This window comes from Macaca fascicularis, chromosome 7 (assembly GCF_037993035.2).
Source record: "Macaca fascicularis isolate 582-1 chromosome 7, T2T-MFA8v1.1".
In the NCBI taxonomy this organism is placed as follows: Eukaryota; Metazoa; Chordata; class Mammalia; order Primates; family Cercopithecidae; genus Macaca; species Macaca fascicularis.
This window is the reverse complement of record NC_088381.1, coordinates 25,892,901-25,907,317: the sequence shown is the minus strand read 5'-3', so window position 1 is coordinate 25,907,317 and position 14,417 is coordinate 25,892,901. Positions and strand designations below refer to the sequence as shown.

The 14,417-nt window shown below is 35.7% G+C and overlaps 1 protein-coding gene and 2 long non-coding RNA genes across 6 annotated transcripts in view; 1 reads left to right on the top strand and 2 right to left on the bottom strand.

Moving 5' to 3' along the window:
• The window catches only part of FAM227B (family with sequence similarity 227 member B), a 284,670-nt gene that overhangs the window by 208,018 nt on the left and 62,235 nt on the right, over positions 1-14,417 (top strand). The window lies entirely within an intron of this gene.
• LOC141407197 (uncharacterized) lies at positions 958-6,280 on the bottom strand. The gene is made up of 2 exons (XR_012414964.1): positions 6,145-6,280; positions 958-4,590 (listed from the first exon to the last, which is right to left on the bottom strand). It is a non-coding gene; the product is annotated as an uncharacterized lncRNA (long non-coding RNA).
• Positions 7,112-13,204, bottom strand: LOC135971796 (uncharacterized). The gene is made up of 2 exons (XR_010588058.2): positions 8,189-13,204; positions 7,112-7,849 (listed from the first exon to the last, which is right to left on the bottom strand). It is a non-coding gene; the product is annotated as an uncharacterized lncRNA (long non-coding RNA).

Below are 14,417 nucleotides of genomic sequence, written 5' to 3'. Positions count from 1 at the left end.
ATCACCCAAGTAGTGTACATTTTACCTAATGTGTAGTTTTGTATCCCTAGCCCTCCTCTCACCCTCCCCGCTCTGAGTCTCTAAAATCTATTATATCACTCTGTATGCCTTTGCGTACTCGTAGCTTAGCTCCCACTTAAAAGTGAGAACATATGGTTTTTGGTTTTCCACTCCTATGTTACTTCACTTAGAATAATGGCCTCCAGCTCCATCTAAGTTGCTGCAAAAGAGGTAATTTCATTCCTTTGAATGGCTGAGTAGTATTCCATGGTGTGCATGTATCACATTTTCTTTATCCACTCATTAGTTGATGGGCACTTAGGTTGGTTCTACATCTTTGCAATTGTGAATTGTGCTGCTGTAAACATGCATGGGCAAGTGTCTTTTTCATATAATGACTTATTTCCTTTGGGTAGATACCCTGTAATAGGATTGCTGGATCAAATGGTAGTTCAATTTTTAACTCCTCAAGGGCTCTCCGTTATGGTTTTCCATAGCGGTTGTACTAATTTACATTCCCACCAATAGTGAATAGGTGTTCCCTTTTTCCCACATCCATGCCAACCTCTATTGTTTTTTGACTTTTTATTAATAATAATGGCCATTCGTTCAGAATTCATTGTGATATCTCATTGTGGTTTTAATTTGCATTTCCCTGATGATTACTGATGTTGAGCATTTTTTCATATATTTATTGGCCATTCGTATATCTTCTTTTAAGAAATGTCTATTCATGTCCTTTGCCCACTTTTTGATGGAATTATTTGTATTTTTTTCTTGGTAATTTGTTTGAGTTCCTTGTACATTCTGGATACTTGTCCTTTTTTGGATGTGTAGTTTGCAAATATTGTTTCCCATTCTGTGGGTTTTCTGTTTACTCTGTCTATTATTTCTTTTGTTGTGCAGAGAGTTTTTAGTTTAATTAGGTCTCATTTATTTATTTTTGTTTTTGTTGCATTTGCTTTTGGGATATTTGTTATAAATTCTTTTCCTAGGTTAGTGGCTAGAAGAGTTTTTCCAATGTTGTCTTCTAAAATTTGTACAGTTTCAGGTCCTATATTTAAGTCATTGATTCATCTTGAGTTGATTTTTGTATAAGGTGAGAGATAGGAATCCAGTTTCATTCTTCCACATGTGGCTTGCCAGTTTTCCTAGCACCATTTCATGTAATAAATTATGTCAATTCCCTAACTTATGTTTTTGTGTACTTTGTTGAAGATCAGTTGGCTGTACATATTTGGCTTTATTTCTGGGTTCTCTATTCTGTTCCACTGGTCTAAGTGCCCACTTTTATATCAGTATCATGCTGTTTTAGTAACTGCAGGCTTTTAGTATAATTTGAAGTCCAGTAATGTGATGCCTCCAAATTTGTTCTTTTTGCTTAGGATTCCTGTGGCTATTTGGGCTCTTTTTTGGTTCCATATGAATTTTAGGATTGTTCTTTCTAATTCTGTGAAAAACCATGTTGGTATTTTGATGGGAATTGTATTAAATCTGTAGATTCCTTTGGGCAGTAAGGTCATTTGCACATCTTCCAATCCATGAGCATGAAATGTGTTTTCATTTGTTTCTGTCATCTATAATTACTTTCTGCAGTGTTTTGTAGTCCTCCTTGTAGAGATCTTTCACTTCCATAGTTAAATGTATTCCTAGGTATTTTATTTATTTTTTCTTTTTTAGAGCTCTTATAAAAGAGATCACGTTCTTGATCTGATTCTCAGCTTGATGCTATGCATCAATAATGATATTGTTGTACATTGACTTTGAAACCTGAGACTTTACTGAATTCGTTTATTAAATCTAAGAGTCTTTTGGAGGAGTACTTAGGATTTTCTAGGTATACAGTCATATCATCTGCAAACAGTGATAGTTGGACTTCCTCTTTTCCAGTTTCAATGTCCTTTATTTCTTTGTCTTGCCTGATTGGTCTGGATAGCACTTCCAGAACTATGTTGAATAGGAGTGGTGAAAGTGGGCATCCTTGTCTTGTTTCTGTTCTCAGGGGAAATGCTTACAACTTTTCCCCATTCAATAAGATGTTGGCTATGGGTTTGTCATATATGGATTTTATTATTTTGAGATAGGTGCCTTCTATGCCTGGTTCTTATTATAAAGGGATGCCGTATTTTATCAAGTGCTTTTTCTGCATCTATCGAGATAATAATATAGTTTTTGTTTTTAATTCTGTTTATGTGATGTATCACGTTTATTGACTTGCATATGTTAAACCATCCCAGCATCCCTGGGATGAAACCCACTTGACCATGATGAATTACCTTTTTGACATCCTGTGGGATTTGTTTAGCTAGTATTTTGGGGCGGGGATTTTTGAATCTATGTTCATAAGGAAAATTGATCTGTAGTTTTGTTTTTTGTTGTGTCTTTTCCTGGATTTGGTACCAGGATGATACTAGCTTCATAGAATGATTGGAATCATCTTTTGGAATAGTTTCAGTAGGATTAATACCAATTCTTTGAATGTCTGGTAGAATTCAGGTGTGAATCCATCTGGTCCTGGTCTTTTATTTTGTTGACAATTTTTAAATTACTGATTCAATGTCACTGCTTCTTATCAGTCTTTTCAAGGTTTCTATTACTGATTTAACCTAGGAGGATTGTATGTTTCCAGGAATTCATCCATTTCCTCTAGGCTAGTTTGTGTACATAAAAGGTATTCATAATAGTCTTGAATGATTGTTTCTGTAATTCTGTGGTGTTGGTTGTAATGTCTCCAGTTTCATTTCTAATTGAGCTTATTTGGATCTTCCTTCTTCTTGGTTAATCTAGCTAATGGTCTATCAATTTTGTTTATTTTTTTCAAAGAACCAGCTTTCTGTTTCATTGATCTTTTGTATTGTTTTGTTTGTTTGAATTTTATTTAGTTCTGCTCTGTGTTATTTCTTTTCTTCTAGCTTCAGATTTAGTCTGTTCTCGTTTCTCTAGTTCCTTGAGGTGTGACATTAGGTCATCAATTTGTGCTCTTTCAGACTTCTTGATGTAGGTATTTAGCACTATAAACTTTCCTCTTAAGTTCCACTGCTTTTGCTGTATTCCAGAGGTTTTGATAACTTGCATCATTATCATGATTCAATTCAAATAACTTGTAAATTTCCATCTTGATTTCATTGTTAACCCAGATATCAGTCAGAAGCAGCTTATTTAATTTCCATCTTTGTACAGTTTTGAGGGTTCCTTTTGGAGTTGATTTCTAGCTTTATTCCACTGTGGCCTGAGAAGATACTTGATGTAATTTTGATTTTTTAAAATTTGTTGAGACTTGTTTTACGGCCTATTATATGGTCTATCTTGGAGAATGTTCCATGTGCTCATGAGAAGAATGTATATTCTAGAAATCTTGGGTAGCATTATCTATAAATATCTTTAAGTTCATTTGTTCTAGCATGTCATTTAAGTCCACTGTTCCTCTGTTGACTTTCTGTCTTGAAGATCTGCTAGTGCTGTGAGTGGCACACTGAAGTCTCCCACTATTGTTTTGCTGTCTATCTCGTTTCTTAGGTCTAGTAGTGACTGCTTTATAAATGTAGATGCTTCAGTGTTTGGTGCATATAAATTTAGGATTGTAATCTCTTCTTGTTGAATTGATTCTTTTATCATTATAATAGGGACCATCTTTCTTTATTTAGTGTTGTTGCTTTGAAGTCTGTTTTGCCTGATAAAAGAATAGCTACTCCTGCTCGCTTTTGGTTTCCATTTGCATGGAATACCTTTTTACACACTTTTACCTTGAGTTTATTTGAATCTTCCCATGTTAGGTGAGTCTCTTGAAGTAGATATTTCTATTGTGATTTTTTTTATCCATTCTGTCATTCTGTATCTTTTAAGTGGAGCATTTAGGCCATTTACAGTCAACATTAATATTGAGATGTAAGGTGCTGTTCTCTTCCTCATGATGTTACCTACATAGTTTTTTCTTTTCATTGTGTTATTGTTTTATAGGCCCTGTGAGTTTTAAGCTTTCAAGAGGTTCTATTTCGATGTATATTGGACTTTTGTTTTAAGGTTTAGAACTCCTTTTATTAATAACAATATTGATTACCATTTATACCACCTTTACAATATGCCAGACACTGTGTTTTTGCATATATATTCTCATTTTATCCACTTACCAAGTTTATAAGGTAATTATTATAATCTCCAAATTATGTTTGAAGAAACGGGCTTAAAGAAATTAATTTGCCTAAAGTCACTTAGTCAACAAATGGCAGAGCTGGCATTTAAATTTGTGTCCATCTGACTCCAAGGCCTATGTGCTTAACTAATACACTACTCTGCATCAGAAATGCAGCTCAAGGTTACATGAATGTACTTTAAACAATTGGTCAAGAGGGAGTTAGATCCACTCTCCTCTTTAGGAGAGGAGAAAACCTGGCCTGATAAGAAACCTTGCCAAACCTTTCTCCAAACCTCCAAAACTCTTGAGTGAAATTGTCTTAGGAGATACCTTCAGAGAAGACTTAACTGCTTTTCGAGCACGTTTTACAGGAAGAGCGAGGTCTTGAAATTCTCTGCCATTGGTGGTCCTTTCACTTTGAGTATAACTGATGTTTTTCATGGAAAAAAAACTGGAGCCTGAAAAATAGAATAGTGTGTATAGAATCATACATATAAAATATTGTTCCAATAAATGTCCCAGTCAATTAAAAAATCTTGTCAAAGTAACTGTAGAGAATGTATAAAATACAGCAAGAAAATAAGATAAGGAGAAATATTTAAGGGAATTTTTAACACTTTAATACATATTGTTGTCATTTTAAATCTTGGATCTATAATCAACTATTACTAGTCACAGCAGAACAGTTTATAAGGCATTTTTACACCACAGCTTATTTGTACTTTGAGTGGTAGAATGAAAACAATGCCAATCTGGTAATAATATGACTGTTTAATTCAGTTGGTAGGAAAGACACACACACAAGAATGTTTTCCAATTCCTTGAAATTCCCAAGTGATCAACAACTAAGAGGATCGCTGTGTTCCTGTGGCACTTCCATCCTTTTTTCTACTATAGAGCTATTATGTAGCATTGCAACTACTTAAGAATACATCTGAGACTAGTCCCCACCCCATCCCCACAGACAGTGAGCCCTCTCTTCATCCTTGTCTCCTAGGCATTGAGCATAATTAACACTCAGTAGACACTTTTGTAATGAATGAATATGGGTAGAACGAGTGATAATATATAGCAGTTTTTGCTACTAGTGCTCAGAGAGTAAAATACCCTTGAGAAATTGAGGAGTTCATACAAGTTTCTTAGTCAAAGATTTTTTGGTTAGAACACAAATCCACTTGAACTGTGTAATGGATGTTAAAATGAGGCTGTTTCTGTTCTAGTTTCTTCTGAATTCTTAAAGCCTGATGACATTAATAGGTGCATCCTAAAGAGAAGTCCTACCTTGCAGGATATTAACCCACCTTGAACCTATAAAACATGGCAAAGAGGAGTGTTGAGGAATCAAGAGAATTCCTTAGGAGGACAGAAGTACCTTTGGAATACTTTTTCCCTCAGTCCCAGTGAGGAACACATTGGGATGTTAAAGAAACCGAGAAACAGAAGCTCGGCCTCCTCATTCAAAGCCAGATGTCTCCTATATTTGGGGGGAGTATGACAAATGGTAGAGAAAACTATGGCCCATCATTAGCACGTGAGATGATTTATGAGTCTCAACAACCTGGCACATTATCTTTTTCTTTGTTTGTTTGTCTTTAAATAGCATATCAGCAGTTCTTTGATTGCTTTAGTTTCTGGTGAAATTAAACTTAAAAAATTATTTGCCAATCGTATTCCTTTTTTATTACTTACTTCTTATGCCCGTCATCTGTTATCTACTGAGGTTTTTGTTTCATCTGTCATTCTATTAGAAATTGTTTTGCCAGTTTTCCTTTTGTGGTACTGTACTTTTTGCCTAGCAGGACTTTTGAATTTTTACATAATAAAATGTAGGCATACCCCAGACATATTGCAGGCTTTGTGTAAGACCATTGCAATAAAGCAAATATTGCAGCAAAGTGAGTCACACAACTGTTTTGGTTTCCCAGTGTATATAAAAGTATAAAAGTTATGTTTCTACTATATTGTAGTCTCTTAAGGGTATAATAGCATTTTGTCTAATAAAAAGTACATACCTTAATTTAAAAATACTTTACTGCTAAAAAATGCTGACACAGAGACAGGAAGTAAACACAGGTGTTGGAAAAAAGGCAACAACAGACTTGCTGTACACAGAGTTCCATGAACATTCCATTTGTAAAAAAGCAATATCTGTGAAGTACAATGAAGTGCAGTTAAACAAATTATGCCTGTATATTAATGTTTTACTCTATAATCTTATCTTTTGTAGACTTCTCCGCCACCTATACATATATTTTTTTCTAGCTTATATTATTGTTGTGCTTTTTTAAATCCAGGTTTAATTTTCCAATCCATCAACCATTTATTCTTTGTTAGGGAGCTAAGATTACACAAGAATGGATCACCTCAAAATGATTCTGCATAATAGCACGAAGTAGGAAAAAAAGACAAGAGAAGAAGATTGAAGTGAATGTTAAATGAACCAATTTACATTTCTACCACAATGAGAATGCAAACCTTGCTTCTGAGTTTAATGTCTTTTTAAAATTGTACTCAGCATCTGCCTATAATTGTTACTTTTTAAAAGATTGTGAATTTCGTTCTCATCATGGTAAAGATATTCTCAAAACCTTTATCAACTACCCATAGAGTGTTTTCTTTATAAGGCCTCCATAAAAAAGAGAGCTCCATCTTACCCTAGTAACAAGAATAGCTAGCTGGGAATCTTCACAGTGATTGTTCTTTTTTATCTCATAGACACTGTGAGCAGTGTAATGAATAAGATGTCCTTGTTTATTAAGTTAGCTGTTAAAAACAGTATGCATTTTGAGAATGATTCCTGGCCCATTTTGTTAGCACTTCTGCTTTTCTCTGTCCTTTCATTACACTTTAAGTGCATGCTACGTTTACAATATTTAGGTACCTTTGTAAGTGGACAAGTCATTTCTACATGAATATGGGGAGAATAAGAAAAAAAGGGAAAGAAATTTCATTTCAATATGTGATGTGGTAGAGATCAAATTTATTTTTCCTAAAGAGTTAACACTCGCCTTATTTCTTTTTATTCAATGATTCATCTTTTCTTAATGATTAGGAATGTCACATTTGCTAAATAGTAAACTCATTAATATTTGCATGAAACTATAAATTATGTTACTCTTCCCTAATGATTGGTATACCTAATTTTATGTCCATACCATATTATTTCAATCATTATTGTTTTATACATTTTAATATCTGACGGTATAATTCTTCTATCATGACTTTTTTCACTAGTTCCTGCATATTGTACCTATACTAAATTTTTTAAATTGCACTTTAGAATAAGTTTGGCCTGTTCCCCTCCCCACCAAACAATCATATATAGATTGTTTAGAATTGTATTTAATATTTATAAGTTATTTGGAGGAGAACTTATACCTTCATAATTTTTATTCTATACATTCAGAAATATCATATGTATCTTTAGTTTGTAATGTTCTGCGTCTACATCCTAAACATTTCTTAAATAATTTCTTCCTATGTATTTCATATATTTTAAAATTAGGAATGAGATTTTAAAATATTTTATTGTCTAACTGGTCAACTGCTGACATTTATAACAGCCATAAATTTTTATGTATTTGTAATTTGTGACTAAACTCTCCTATTTAACAATGCTTATTAAAATGATTATCTTGTATTTGCTTGGAAGACTATAATATCACCTGTAAAAACAAAAAAAAATTAGTGTTGTCTTCCTCATTCTAATATTTACACCTCCTGTTTATTTATTTATTTATTTATTTATTTATTTATTTATTTATTTATTTATTGAGGCGGAGTCTCGCTCTGTCGCCCAGGCTGGAGTGCAGTGGCGCGATCTCGGCTCACTGCAAGCTCCGCCTCCCGGGTTCCCGCCATTCTCCTGCCTCAGCCTCCCGAGTAGCTGGGACTACAGGCACCGCCACCACGCCCGGCTAATTTTTTTGTATTTTTAGTGGAGACGGGGTTTCATTGTGTTAGCCAGGATGGTCTCGATCTCCTGACCTCGTGATCCGCCCGCCTCGGCCTCCCAAAGTGCTGGGATTACAGGCTTGAGCCACCGCGCCCGGCCACCTCCTGTTTATTTTTATTGGCTTACTGAATTGGTTGGGATTTACAGAGCAGTGTTAAATAACAGTTGTGATGGTGGAAATATCTACTAAAATTTCAGCTATCGGCAAATACAAAGTACCTTATAAATATCACTGAAGCAAGTAAAGAGTTAATATTTTATGTAACAAAAAATAATTTTTACATGAGAAGAAATATAAAGGTAGCTATTACTTCTCATGGATGTCACCAAGGAACCATGTTTCTTATGTCTTCCTGCTTCAGCATCCTTAGCATGTAACTTTTATATTGTCACAGGATAGTTGCTGTATCTCCTGGCATTCCAGCCACACAGGAAAAAGGAGAAAAGACACCGGGCATATAGTAAACCTTTTCTTTATCAGGTTTTGCCTTTTTATTTAGGAAATAAAAACTTCCCCAGGGGTGATATGATTTGGATGTGTGTCCCCTCCATATCTCATGTTGAGATATAATCCCCAGTGTTGGAAATGGGCCTAGAGGGAGGTATTTGGACCAGGAGGCAGGGGCAGATCCCTCATGAATGGCTTACCACCATCCCTTTGGTGATGAGTGAGCTCTTGCTCTGAGTTCACGTGAGATCAGTTGTTCGGTTGTTTTAAAATGCATGACACCTCCCCTCCCCCTTGCTCTTGCTTTGTTTCTCACCAGATGACACATGGGCTCCTCCTTTGCCTTTTACCTTGATTGTAAGCTCCCTGAGGCGTACACCTGAAGCAGGTGCTGGCACCATGTTTCTTGTACATCCCGCAGTACCATGATCCAATTAAACATATTTTCTCTATTAGTTACCCAGCCTCAGGTATTTCTTTACAGCAATTCAAGAATGGATTAACACAAGGGGCTTCTGCCTACATTTCATTGGCCACAATTGTGTTACAAGGGGCCAATTAAGTCAAATTCAGAGGAGTTAAGTAACTCAAGTGTTTAGCTTGAGTAGAAAAAAGTAAAGAGAAAAGGACTTTGAAGTGGATGTTAAATGAGCCAATTTACATAACTACCATAGAAAGAATCCAAACTTTGTCCCTGATTTTAATGGCATGCCTCAAATTATTCTGCATTTAAGTAATATTTTGAATTTTTATTTCAAGATATATATTCTTTAGCATGTTAGAGACATAACCTTCTTTTATGGGTTTGCTTAGTGTTTCATTTGGAATGAATATTACATTTTATTAAATATATATTTTTTAATCAATACAAAACTCCTTCTGCTTGAGAAAAGCAGAGGGAAAGGTAAAGGGGACTTTGTCTTCACCTTAGGTACCAGGAAAGCAATGGCAGGGCAGAGCACCACATGGGCTCTTGGGGTCCTTGATTCTAGGATTTGACTCTTGGGCAGCATTTCTGGACCTGCCCTTGGACAGAGGGGAGCACGCCGCCATGAAGGGTGAGACCCAGGGCAGGCAGCATTCACCACAAGCTGACTGAAGAGCCTGTGGGCCTTCAGGGAACTTAGGTAGTAGTCTGGCAGTACTTCCCATGGCCTTGGGTGTCAGTGGCTATGGGGTGAGACTCCTCTGCCTTTGGAAAGGGGAAGAAAGAGAGATCCTGTGGTTTGAGTGCCAGCTCAGCTGCAATACAGTAGAACACCAGTTAGATTTCTAGGGTTTTTGACACTAGTTCCTGACTCCTGGATGGCACCTCTGGACCCACCCAGGGCCTGGGGTACCTCAACATCCTGAAGGGAAGGAAATAGGCCTGGATGGCTTTGCCACCAGCTGATTGTAAAGCCCTGGGACCTTGAGCAAACATAGGCAGTAGCCAGGGAGTGGTTACAGCCAGCCTTGAGCAAGACCCAGTGCTGTGCTGGCTTCAGGTCTGACCCAGTACAGTCATGGTGGTGGTGGCCACAGTAGTGCATGTGTCACTCCAGCTCCAGCTTCAGGTGGCTTAGAATGGAGAAAGAAACCCTGTTTGTTTGGGAGAAAGTAAGGGGTGAGAAAAGAGTCTCTACCTTGTAATCCAGAGGATTCTGCTGGATTATATCAAAAATCATCAAAATACAAATAAATAAAATTAGAAATGAAAAAGGAAGCAATAAAACTGATACCACAGAAATTCAAAGGATCATTAGGGGCTACTGTGAGCAAATATATGGCAATACATTGGAAAGTCTAGAATAAATGGACAAATTTCTAGACACATACAACCTACCAAGATTGAACCATAAATAAATCCAAAACCTCAACAGATGAATAACAAATATTGAGATCAAAGTCCTAACAAAAAGCCTCCTGGTAAAGAAGAGCCCAGGATCTCATGGCTGAATTCTAGCAAACATTTAAAGAAGAACTAACACCTATCCTACTCAAAATCAAAAACCAAAGAAGGAGGGAATACTTCCAAATTTACTATACAAGGCCAGTATTACCCTGATACCAAAACCAGATAAAGACACATCAAAAAAAGAAAACTGATATCTCTGACTAATATTGCTGTGAAAACCCTGAAAAAAACACCAGCAAACAATACATTAGAAATTCAACAATACATTAGAAAGATTATTCATCAGATCCAAGTGGGATTTATTCCATGGATGCAAGGATGGTTCAACATATGCAAATTGATCAATGTAATACATCATATTAACAAAATGAAAGATAAAAACCATATGATCATTTCAATTGATGCTGAAAAAGCATTTGATAAAGTTTAACATCCCTTCATGATAAAAACTCTCAAAAAACTGGGAATAGCAGGAACATACCTCAACATAATAAAAGCCATATGCAACAGACCCACATCTAGTATTATACTGAGTGAGGAAAAACTAAAAGCTCTAAGATCTAGAGCATGACAAGGATGCCCACTTTCACCTCTGTTATTCAACATAGTACTGGAAGTCTGGCTAGAGCAATCAGACAAGAGAAAGAAATAAAGGGCACCCAAATTGGAAAGGAAGAAGTCAAATATTTGATCTTATATTTGGAAAAACCTAAAGACTCCACAAGAAAGCTATTAGAACTGATAAACAGATTCAGTAAAGCTTCAGGATACAAAATCAACATACAAATATCAGTAGCATATCTATATGCCAACAGTGAACAATCTGAATAAGAAATTTTAAAAGTAACCCATTTACAGTAGCCACACATAAAATTAAATACCTAGGAATTATCAAAGAAGTGAAAGAACTCTATAATGAAAACTATAAAACACTGATGAAATAAATTATTGAAGAGGACACCAAAAAATAGAAATATTGGGAAAATATTCAATGTTCACAGATTGGAATAATCAATATTGTTAACATGTTCATACTAATCAAAGCAATCTACAGATTCAGTGTTATCCCTATCAAAATACCAATGACATTCTTTACAGAAATAGAAAAAAAAATCCTAAAAGAATACCAAGAAAAACCAAAGCAAAAAGAACAAAACTAGAGGAATGACATTACCTGACTTCTAATTATACTACAGAACTACAGTAACCAAAACAGCACGGTACTGGCATAAAAACAGACACACAGACCAATGGAACAGAATGTAGAACCCAGAAACAAACCCATACACCTACAGTACTCATTTTTAACAAAAGTGCCAAGAACATACATTAGGGAAAAGACAGTCTCTTCAAAAGTGATGCTGAGAAAACTAGATCTCCATATTCAGAAGACTGAAACTATACCGCTATCTCTTGTCATATACAAAATGAAATCAAAATGAAATAAAGACTTAAATCTGAGACCTCAAACTACAAAACCACTTCAAGAAAACATCAGGGAAACTCTCCAGGACATTGGTCTGGGCAACAATTTTTTGAGCAATACCCCACAAGCACAGGCAATCAAAGGCAACATTGACAGATGTGATCACATCAAGTTAAAAAGCTTCTGCACAGGAAAAGATACAATCAACAAAGTCAAGAGACAACCCACAGAATATCAGAAAATATTTGCAAACTACTCATCGGACAAGGGATTAATAACCAGGGTATATAAGGAGCTCAAGTAACTCTATGGGAAAAGAATTGAATAATCTAGTCAAAAAATGAGCAAAAGACTTGAATAGACATTTCTCAAAAGAAGACATACAAATGGCAAACAGGTATATGAAAAAGTGCTCAACATTATTGATCATCAGAGAAATGCAAATCAAAACTACAAGATACCATCTCACCCTACTTAAAATGGTTTATATCCAAAAGACAGGCAATAATAGATGAGGATATGGAGAAAAGGGAACCCTCATACACTGTTTGTGGAAACATAAATTAGTACAACCCCTATGGAGAACAGTTGGGAGGTTCCTCAAAAAACTAAAAATTGAGCTGCCATATATATACCATATATATCCATCTTACTGCTGGATATATACCCCCAAAAGAAAGGAAATCAGCATATCAAAGAAATATCTGCACTCCTGTATGGTGCAGCACCGTTTACAATAGCTAAGATTTGGAAGCAACCTAAATGTCCATCAATAGATGAAAGAATAAGAAAATGTTGTATATATACACAATGGAGTACTATTCAGCCATATAAAGAGTAAGGGCCAGGCATTTGCAACAACATGGAAGAAACTGGAGGTCATTATTTTAAGTGAAATAAGCCAGGCACAGAAAGACAAACATGGCATGTTCTCAATTATTTATGGGATCTAAAAATTAAAACAATTGAACTCATGGACATAGAGACTAGAAGCATGGTTAGCAGAGGCTGGAAGGGTAGTGGGAGGCTAGGGAAGAGGTTGGGATGATTAATGGGGACAATAAAAAAAAAGTAGTTAGAAAAAATGAATAAGACCTAGTATTTGACAGCACAACAGGGTGACTATAGTCAATAATAACTTAATTGTACATTTTTAAATAGAAAAGAAAACCACCCCATTTACAATACCATAAAAACAAATAAGATACTTAGGAATAGATTAGCAAAAGATGTGTAAGGCTTATCCACTGAAATTACAAACCAGTGTTGAAAGAAAGTATAGAAGACCTAAATGAATGAAAAAACCTCCCATGCTAATGGATTGGAAGATTTAATATTGTTAATACAATACTCCCCAAAATGATCTACAAATGCAACACAATGCCTATTAAATTCTAGCTACCTGTTTTGAGAATGATATAGAAATTCATATGGAAATGCAAGGGAACAAGAATAACCAAATCAATGTTGAAAAGGGAAGAACAAGGTTGGAAGACTCACAATTCCTCATTTCAAAACTTGCTACAAAGCCACATTAATCAAGACAACGTGGTACTGGCATAAGGGTAAACATATAGGTAAATGAAATAGAATGGAGAGACCAGAAATAAATCTCACATTCATGGGTCATTGATTTTCTACAAGAATGTTGAGACCCTTCTATGTAAAAAGAATGATTGTTTCAGCAAATGCTGCTGTGACAACTGGGGTATTCACCTACAAAAGAATAAAGTTGGACTTGTACCTCATACAATACACAGAATTTAACTCAAAGTGGATTATATACTTAAATAGAATAGCTAAAAATATAAAAATCTCAAAGGGAAAACAGGAGTAACTCTTCCTGACCTTGATTTAAGCAATGAGTCTTAGATGTGACACCAAAAAAAAAAAAAACCAACAAAATTAAAAATAAATAAATTGAAGTTCATTCAAATGTTAAAACTTAGTGCTTCAAAGGACTTCTTGATGATTCAAGAAATTAAAACCTTAATCCACAGAATGGAAGAAAATATTTGCAAATCAGGTATGTGATAAAAAAAAGATTTGTGGCCGGGCACGGTGGCTCAAGCCTGTAATTCCAGCACTTTGGGAGGCCGAGACGGGTGGATCACGAGGTCAGGAAATCGAGACCATCCTGGCTAACATGGTGAAACCCCATCTCTACTAAAAAAAATACAAAAAACTAGCTGGGTGAGGTGGCGGGCATCTGTAGTCCCAGCTACTCCGGAGGCTGAGGCAGGAGAATGGCGTGAACCTGGGAGGAGGAGCTTGCAGTGAGCTGAGATCCGGCCACTGCACTCCAGCCTGGGCGACAGAGCAAGACTCCGTCTCAAAAAAAAAAAAAAAAAAAAAAAAAAGATTTGTATTCAGAGTATTTGAAGAACTCTTATAACTCAAGAAAGACAAACCAATTTTAAAATAGACAAAGAATTTAAATAGACATTTCTCCAAAGAAGATATACAAATGGCCAATAAAAACATTAAAATGTTGGGTTCAGTGGCTCACACCTGCAAATCCTAGCACTTTGAAAGGTCAAGGTAGGAGGATTACTAGAG